This window comes from Oryx dammah, unplaced genomic scaffold (genome assembly GCF_014754425.2).
Source record: "Oryx dammah isolate SB20612 unplaced genomic scaffold, SCBI_Odam_1.1 HiC_scaffold_22, whole genome shotgun sequence".
Taxonomy (NCBI): Eukaryota; Metazoa; Chordata; class Mammalia; order Artiodactyla; family Bovidae; genus Oryx; species Oryx dammah.
The window spans coordinates 61,511,026-61,520,037 of record NW_024070206.1 but is presented as its reverse complement, the minus strand read 5'-3'; the positions used below and the strand labels follow the sequence as shown (position 1 = coordinate 61,520,037).

At 45.7% G+C, this 9,012-nt stretch overlaps 1 pseudogene; it reads left to right on the top strand.

The window, feature by feature from the left end:
• The window catches only part of LOC120880854, a 23,962-nt pseudogene that overhangs the window by 4,035 nt on the left and 10,915 nt on the right, over positions 1-9,012 (top strand).

Genomic DNA, 9,012 nt, shown 5'->3' with positions numbered 1-9,012 from the left:
ACCAGTCTGTTGTTCCATGTCCAGTTCTAACTGTTGCTTCCTGACCTGCATACAGATTTCTCAAGAGGCAGGTCAGGTGGTCTGGTATTCCCATCTCTTTCAGAATTTTCCACAGTTCATTGTGATCCACACAATCAAAGACTTTGGCATAGTCAATAAAGCAGAAATAGATGTTTTTTTCGAACTCTCTTGCTTTTTCCATGATCCAGCAGATATTGGCAATTTGATCTCTGGTTCCTCTGCCTTTTCCAAAACCAACTTGAACATCAGGGAGTTCACAGTTCACGTATTGCTGAAGCCTGGCTTGGAGAATTTTGAGCATTACTTTACTAGCATGTGAGATGAGTGCAATTGTGCGGTAGTTTGAGCATTCTTTGGCATTGCCTTTCTTTGGGATTGGAATGAAAACTGACTTTTTCCAGTCCTGTGGCCACTGCTGAGTTTTCCAAATTTGCTGGCATATTGAGTACAGCACTTTCACAGCATCATCTTTCAGGATTGGAAATAGCTCAACTGGGATTCCATCACCTCCACTTGCTTTGTTCGTAGTGATGCTTCCTAAGGCCCTCTTGACTTCACATTCCAAGATGTCTGGCTCTAGATGAGTGATCACATCATCATGATTATCTGGGTTTTGAAGATCTTTTTTGTACAGTTCTTCCGTGTATTCTTGCCACTTCTTCTTAATATCTTCTGCTTCTGTTAGGTCCAGATCATTTCTGTCCTTTATCGAGCCCATCTTTGCATGAAATGTTCCCTTGGTAGCTCTAATTTTCTTAAAGAGATCTCTAGTCTTTCCCATTCTGTTGTTTTCCTCCATTTCTTTGCATTGATTGCTGAAGAAGGCTTTCTTATCTCTTCTTGCTATTCTTTGGAACTCTGCATTCCGATGCTTATATCTTTCCTTTTCTCCTTTGCTTTTTGCCTCTCTTCTTTTCACAGCTATTTGTAAGGCCTCCCCCGACAGCCAGTTTGCTTTTTTGCATTTCTTTCCCATGGGGATGGTCTTGATGCCTGTCTCCTGTACAATGTCACGAACCTCATTCCATAGTTGATCAGGCACTCTATCTAGGGGGCCCAGTGTGTTCCTTTTTTAAAAATTCATTCATCCATTCATTCATTTATTGGAGTATAGTTGCTTTACACTGCTGTGTCAATTTCTGCTATACAGCAGAGTGAACCAATCACATATATATATATATACACACATATATCCCTGTTTTTTAGATTTCCTACCCATTAACTTTACCACAGAGCACTGAGTAGAGTTCCCTGTGCCATACAATAGGTCGTTACTCGTTGTTGACTTTATGCATAGTATCAGTAGTGTATATATGTCAACCCCAGTCTCCCAGTTCATCCCCCTACCTGTCTGTTGAATGTATTCCCGATGATGCTGAAATTTCCTTCTGATTCACTCGGGCGAGTCTGAATGTCTGTGGAGCCCATTCTCTCAGAGAGATGGGAGCATACTGTGTGGGCTCTGCTGAGGCAGCTTTCCTGGCCATCTTCTCTAGTTTTCTGAGGTTCCACTCCTTGAAGGGATGTGTGACAGTGATACCAGTGGTCAGACAAGTCGAGTGACGTTTGCTCACCCTCAGATCCTCAGGCCCAAGCTGTGTAACCATGTAGAATCATGATGTTTCTGGTGGTCATGTCTGCGGTTGTCATGATTTATGAGAAACTCCCTAATGGTCATTGTGAAAACAGAAGAGTGCTGGGGGTTCAGGCCTCCTCCTGTGAGCCTTGCCTCTCCTTTGTGCGCAGACAGACAGTACCCACCCTGCCCCAGCCCACCCCCGTGAGACCGTCTCAGAGAGAACCCCTCCAACATGTGTTACAGCAGGTGTACTTGTTTAGTAGCTTGGTGTGAGTAATTCTGTGTGAGAACTCAAAACAGAAATATTTGCACGTGTTTGTATAACCTGTTCACACTGCTCTTTGGCAACAGGAGGAGATTAGGTGGCAGAGTTTAATATGTAGAGAATTCTAGAAAAAGCGTTTTTAAGACCTTTCACTTTTAATGTTAGGACAACATCGATTACTTAGTGAGCACAGAGGGACCTGAAATGGATTTTGAGCTGGTGGACAGGAGTCGCACCAGCAGCAAGTTCTGCTCCTGGTTTGAGCGTTTCATACATGCGGTGTAACTGCTTTAGAAGAACTAGGCTTGAGAAGGCTGCTCCCAGTTGTGTTACACTTTGACTTCTGTTTCCACTCATTAATATTCTTACTTTAATTTTGAGGAAATTGCATGAGATTTTTCCAACTTTTACCCGAGGAGATGAGCCTCAGAGCTCGCTGTTGGATCTGTTGAAGGTCCCTCCCTGTTCTGGGTCAAGCCCGCCTGTATGGTGTAGGAGACAGAGGTCCTCATTTCATGCCAGATACCTTCCCTCCGGGAATTCTTGCAATGACAGAGTAGTTTAGTGTACTTTTTGTTTGCTGTTTGGGTTTATTATGTAGAAAAGAAGCTTGGTAAATCGAGTGGCCAGACAGACGTTAAGACAGATGGGTGCCATCATGGCAAATGTGACATTTGAGGTAGGCGTGTTTTTGCTCACATCTCAGAAAACTGCCATGTCTAGGACTTTAATTTTGAGGACGCTAATTTTATGTTTGATTTGAAACTTAGGATTTAGTCCCGCTTTTTTACTCTTAAGTGTATCGGAGTATTCTATGATAATGACTTACCTTTTCTCCTCTGCAATGCCTGGTGTAGGCTATGGCCCAGAAGGAGGACATGGAGAAGAGAATCACTACACTTGAGAAACGCTACCTGGCTGCACAGCGCGAAGCCATCTCTGTGCACAACCTCGATGATAAACTTGAAAATGAAATCACAAATAAGGATTGTATGCATCAACAGGTAGTGGCTTTTACTGAACTGTGTCTGATTTTTCTAGTAGTGAATACTGAGGAAGGAAGGTAAAGACCTTTTCATGTGACTCGCATGTTGGAAATCAAGTCCCAATGGAAAGTTCTTATGACCCTAAAATACTGCGTTCAAAAGTGTGGATGTACATCATGATAAATCAGCTGTACTGAAAGGAAATGCATTTTTTAGAAATTGAGGGTGACTGCAACTTACAGGTTTGAATTATTTGGGATTTGGTTTAACCATTTTGTGGAATTCCACTCCTGACTCTTGTTTTACTTGACTTGAATCTGTTGGCCTGTTAGCATTTTTACTGAAAGAGCAGAGAGCAGCAGGGAACATCACAGCAGCTGGCTGCCTGTTGGGAACTGGGGTCACTGTGACAAAAGGCAGGGTTAGAGCTCCAGTCTGATTAGGGTTTGTACTTCCTGTGGTTTCGTGAGCTTTACTCGCTGCTGTTCCTGTGTGGTCTCAGATAATCAGGACTTAACCAGGAAAACCAAATCTGGCTTCTCCAGAACAACGTGAGTCAGTCTGGTGTGTGACAGAGTGTATCATTGGCCCCACTACAAAAATAAAATACTAGAAAGCCATTGAAACTTATGATGTGGAATGCTAATTAAGAGCATTACGATATACAAAATAATGGCTGTAAAAGGCAGATCAGAAAATACTGTGTACCATATGCTGTTGTTTTCTGAGGGTTTTAAAGCATCTCTTATTGTTTATGTATGCACATAGAGTAATAACGCACACAGAAAAAATAAGAAAGCTGCTTAGAAATAAATGCTAACCTCTCAGGAATCCGAGTGTATAGATAATTTAAATTCCTTTCTTTTTCAAAAAAGAATCTGTCTAAATGTTCTACACTGAAAGTTTTCAGAGTAAGAAGATCTGTTAAAAGAATAATCATGCATTTACAAATATTAGTTGACTGGCATTTCCCCAGGCACACCCTGATCAGGTCTGTATTTCAGAGGAGATGAAAGCCATATTTTGGCTTACAAGCCCATGGCCATCTGTGGTCGGTAGGGTTCCCTTCAAATGATTCTGGTGATGTTTTAAGAAGGGTCAGTACTGACCCTTAACTTGTCAATAAGAATGAATAAGCTTCTACAGAAACCCGTAGAAGCTGATCTTCTTTAATATATAAGAACTTAAAAAAAAAAAAAAAAAAACTTTGGAGACGTTTAGGAAAAGCAAATACTCTGGCAGGAGGTGTTCTGCCCACTGAGACCAAGCCCAGGAACACTGAGAGAAAAATTACCGTGACGCAGCTTCCAAAACAGAACTAATCCTGTAGACACATGCATTTAGGTTTTTTCTCAGTTTACTAAAAATGGCAGAGGCTACACCACTTGGCCCGTTTTGATGTTCTGCTCTCGCTTTGTAGAAGGAGGATAAAGACCGACAGTTGCAGGAGTGCCTGGAGCTGGCAGAGCAGAAGCTGCAGCAGACGCTGCTAGAAGTGGAGGCTGAGCTGGCTCATCGGGTGGCTGCGCTCTCCAAGGTGCTGCTCTTGGTCCCTGGGGGACGGGCATGGGGAGGGCCTGTTCCTGTGCTGTCCCACCATGCCCCTCCCCGTGCTACTCAGTCCACAAAGGAGCGCAGACGTGGGGGTCGTGCTGCCCATCTGAGATGGGAGCGCTCCCTGAGTGTCAGACAGTCCCCGCTCCCGTGTCATCCCTTCGTTAATTTCCCTCCAGTTTTGTCCTGTGCTCTGTGTGTCCCCAGGATGCTTCAGCTCCAAGTCACTGCTGCTCAGAGTTCAGTCAGCAACTCAAAGCCTAGCAGGATAAAGAACTAGAAAAATCCCATTCTTGTTTAAGAGATGGCCAAAATAGCTCTGTAATGAACACAGTTTTAAGTCTTCATTCATACATTGTTGAATAAGTCACAGCGGGGGGTTTTTCCAGTAGTCATGTATGGATGTGAGAGTTGGACAGTGAAGAAGGCTGAGCGCCGAAGAATTGATGCTTTTGAACTGTGGTGCTGGAGAAGACTCTTGAGAGTCCCTTGGACTGCAAGGAGATCCAACCAGTCCATTCTGAAGGAGATCGGCCCTGGGATTTCTTTGGAAGGAATGATGCTGAAGCTGAAACTCCAGTACTTTGGCCACCTCATGCAAAGAGTTGATTCATTGGAAAAGACTCTGATGCTGGGAGGGATTGGGGGCAGGAGGAGAAGGGGACGACCGAGGGTGAGATGGCTGGATGGCATCACGGACTTGATGGATGTGAGTCTGAGTGAACTCCGGGAGTTGGTAATGGACAGGGAGGCCTGGCTTGCTGCGATTCATGGGGTCGCAAAGAGTCGGACATGACTGAGCGACTGAACTGAATCTGGGGCACAGTGCAGACCCAGGGCCCCACTCCCAGCTTGCAGTCCCCGGGAGCCCATTGGTGAGAGGCCATGTCCAGGAGACGTGGCGCTGCTGGGGGCATGGTTCCCACAGCCAGCCAGCCACCCTGACCTTCTGGTGGGAAAGGTGTTGCCCCACACTGCTGGTGGGCACTGGCTGGGCATGGAGAGGTGGGCCGGGCCTGTGGTGGCCCGGCTGTCGGAGCGTTGCCTGGAGCTCAGTGAGCGGCTGAGGGGCCAGCAGGTCTCGGGAGGTGGGTGGTGTCGGGAGTTGGACCTTACGAGTGCCCCTCAAACAAACCTGAATGTGCCAGGCCAAGGCCCATGAAACTGAAGGCATGGTGCCCAGGTGTGGAGGTGCTACTGGAGTCCCACATGCCAAACTGCTGGTCCAGACATAGTGTGTGTGTGTGTGTGTAGGATGAGACATAGTGTGTGTGTGTGTGTGTGTGTGTAGGATGGCTGCTCCTAGGCAGGAGGAGAACCGTAGTTGCGCTGCAACAGAAGGCGCGCCAGGAAAGGGTGATGGTGGAGGCTCACATCAGAGAGCCCTGAGAGAGGTTTCCCGGAAGGGTTGGCCACACAGCGATACAGACCATCCAGGAAATGGAGTGGGGATTCCGGGTCCAGCCTCAGGGGTCAGTACTGTCCCCACCATACCTGTGTTCTTGGGCCTGGACTGCAGAGCCTCACAGGCAGGCTCCCAGAGGGCTGTGGTTCTGACTCCCATCGTGAGACCAGCGGTGAGGCTCCCTCCCTGCTTAGGCAGAGAGCTCAATGTCTCCCGATCAGGGGTGCACTTCCTTACTTTCAAAACTGCTGCTCAGAGGCTGTTGAGATGAGGATGCTATTTATGACTAAGCCAATTCAAAGTAAACTTTTGTTTTGCTTTAAAAATATTTGAATGCCGATGCCTTATTGGGGAAGCTGTGACAGGTATTATTTCCTTGGGCTCAAAAATCACTGCAGATGGTGGTGACTGCAGCCATGAGATTAAAAAATGCTTGCTCCTTGGAAAGCTACAACAAACCTAGACAGCATATTGAAAAGTAGAGACATCGTTTTTCCAGTAGTCACGTATGGATGTGAGAGTTGAACCATAAAGAAGGCTGAACACTGAAGAATTGATGCTTTTGAATTGTGTTGCTGGAGAAGACTCTGTTTTAACAGAAAATATTTAACAGAAAATAACCTGTCAACCCACTCCAGTACTCTTGCCTGGAAAATCCCAAGGATGGAGGAGCCTGGTGGGCTGCAGTCCATGGGGTCGCGAAGAGTCAGACACTGCTGAGTGACTTCACTTTCACTTTTCACTTTCATGCATTGGAGAAGGAAATGGTAACCCACTCCAGTGTTCTTGCGTGGAGAATCCCAGGGACGGCGGAGCCTTGTGGGCTGCCATCTATGGGGTCGCACAGAGTCGGACACGACTGAAGCAACTTAGCAGCAGCAGCGGCAGCAACCTGTTTTTTAATTTTTTACAATGGAATATTTCAAACGTGCACAAAAGTGGACGGAGTATTATAATAAATACCCACGACCAATCAATTAGCCTTAGCAATTTCTAACACAGGGCCAGTCTCAAATATATTATTATTTTGTCTTCTCTCCAATTTTTTTTTATACAGTAGGTTCTAAAACAGCTTTTTAAACCATGAAATTGATGCTCATTTTATAAAACACAAACTTTCCAACTTTGTTATTACATTTAAAAATTGCTTGAGGTAATTATTTCATTTTTTAATATGCATTTTCATATTGGAAAAGACCCTGATGCTGCGAAAGATTGAAGGCAGGAAGAGAATGGATGACAGAGGATGAGATGGTTGGATGGCAGTTCTGGGAGTTGGTGTTGGGCAGGGAAGCCTGGTATGCTGCAGTCCATGGAGTCGTACAGTCAAACATGACTGAGCAACTGAACTGAACTGAATATGAATTATCATTGGAAGAAAAGCTATGACCAACCTAGACAGCATATTAAAAAGCAGAGATATTACTTTGCCATCAAAGAAACACCTAGTTAAAGCTATGGTTTTTCCAGTAGTCATGTATGGATGTGAGAGTTGGACCGTAAAGAAGGCTGAGCACCAAAGAATCGATGCTTTTGAACTGAGGTGTTGGAGAAGACTCTTGAGAGTCCTCTGGACTGCAAGGAGATCAAACCAATCAATCCTAAAGGAAATCAGTCCTGAATATTCATTGGAGGGACTGATGCTGAGGCTGAAGCTTCAATACTTTGGCCACCTGATGCGAAGAACTGACTCATTGGAAAAGACCCTGATGCTGGGAAAGATTGAAGACAGGAGGAGAGGGTACAACAGAGGACGAGATGGTTGGATGGCATCACTGACTCGGTGGATGTGAGTTTGAGCAACTTCTGGGAGATAGTGAAGGACAGGGAAGCCTGGTGTGCCACAGTCCATGGGGTCACAAAGAGTCAGACACGACTGAGCGACTGAACAAGAGCAATCATTACAAAGAATTCAAGTGATATTTCATGTAAAGAAAAATATGTGAAAGTCTATCTCCTCTGGCTTTTTTTCCAAAATGAATTTTCTCACTTTTTGCTTTATAAATTGAATTCATTTTACACCCTTAATCCAGAATCAAGCTTCTGTTTATATAGTGAGAAATTCATCCGCCAAAGTGTGTGTAAGCCGATCCTCTTTCTAGTGTACTTGTTTCTGAGTGTAAATTTGCTTGCTCCTCGAGCCCCTTCAACAGGAAATGGCTGGTGACACTAAGGTCCCCCAGGTGCTCTGCCAAAGAGAAGTGTTGGGAGTGACCTTTGACCAGTGAAGTCCCTGCTTCCCTCTGCACCTGCCCATCTGCTCTGGGGATGCTCAAGAGCCCACCAGAGGTGGCCGTGGGAGGGGACCACCTCGGGAACCAGGGCACAGGCCGCTCACGTCGCGGCTCCCTGGTGCTTTTAAAAGAATGACTATACTTGCTCTTGAAGTTTGTGAGTTTTTGTTTTTCCTGTTTTAGGCAAGGCAAAGAGAAAAAATGAATGAAGAACACAACGAACACTCATCAGATACCGTGGATAAGCTTCTGTCTGTTTCAGATGAGAGGCTTCAGCTTCATCTGAAGGAGAAAATGGCTGCTCTGGAGGATAAGGTGAGCCAGCTTCACGGCCCCTTTACAAGAGGTGCATCTGGCCTGGCCTGCCTCGGCCCGATCTGTGTGTGAGGGAAATCTCCAGGACAGGAGTTGGAAAACTCCCGTAGGGGGCCCCAGAGTGAATGTCTTTACTGGTTAGAGTAGCAGCATTTCATGCTAGTCAGTAAGCGTGACAGCATCCACAGACAGTGTGTAAAGGAACAGACATAGATGTGTGCCCGCAACCCTTACAGAAAGCATCAGTGGCGGATCCACCAATGGCCCCGATGTTACCAGCCGCTGTGCTAGAACATTCTTCTAGGTCCACCCTCACCCCTTCGTTTCTTTCTTAGAAGTTTATTTCTGAGGCTTTGCTGGCAGTCCAGTGGCTGGAAGCCTGCCTTGCAAGGTCAGGGACGCAGGTTTGATCCCTTGTTGGTGAGCTAAGATCCCACGTGCCACGTGGCAATCACATCAAAGGAATCTCGCATGATGCAGCTAAGGCCCAATGCAGCCAAATCAATAAGTTTAGTTCAGGATCTTTTATATAATGTGATAGAAAAGATTGAAGCAAGTAAAAGCAAGCATTCTCATATTCCAGCTCCAGCCATCTCTCTTTTTATTTGCTTTGGAAAATGTCTGAGAACCTCTATCAGAGCAGCTCAGTGGGC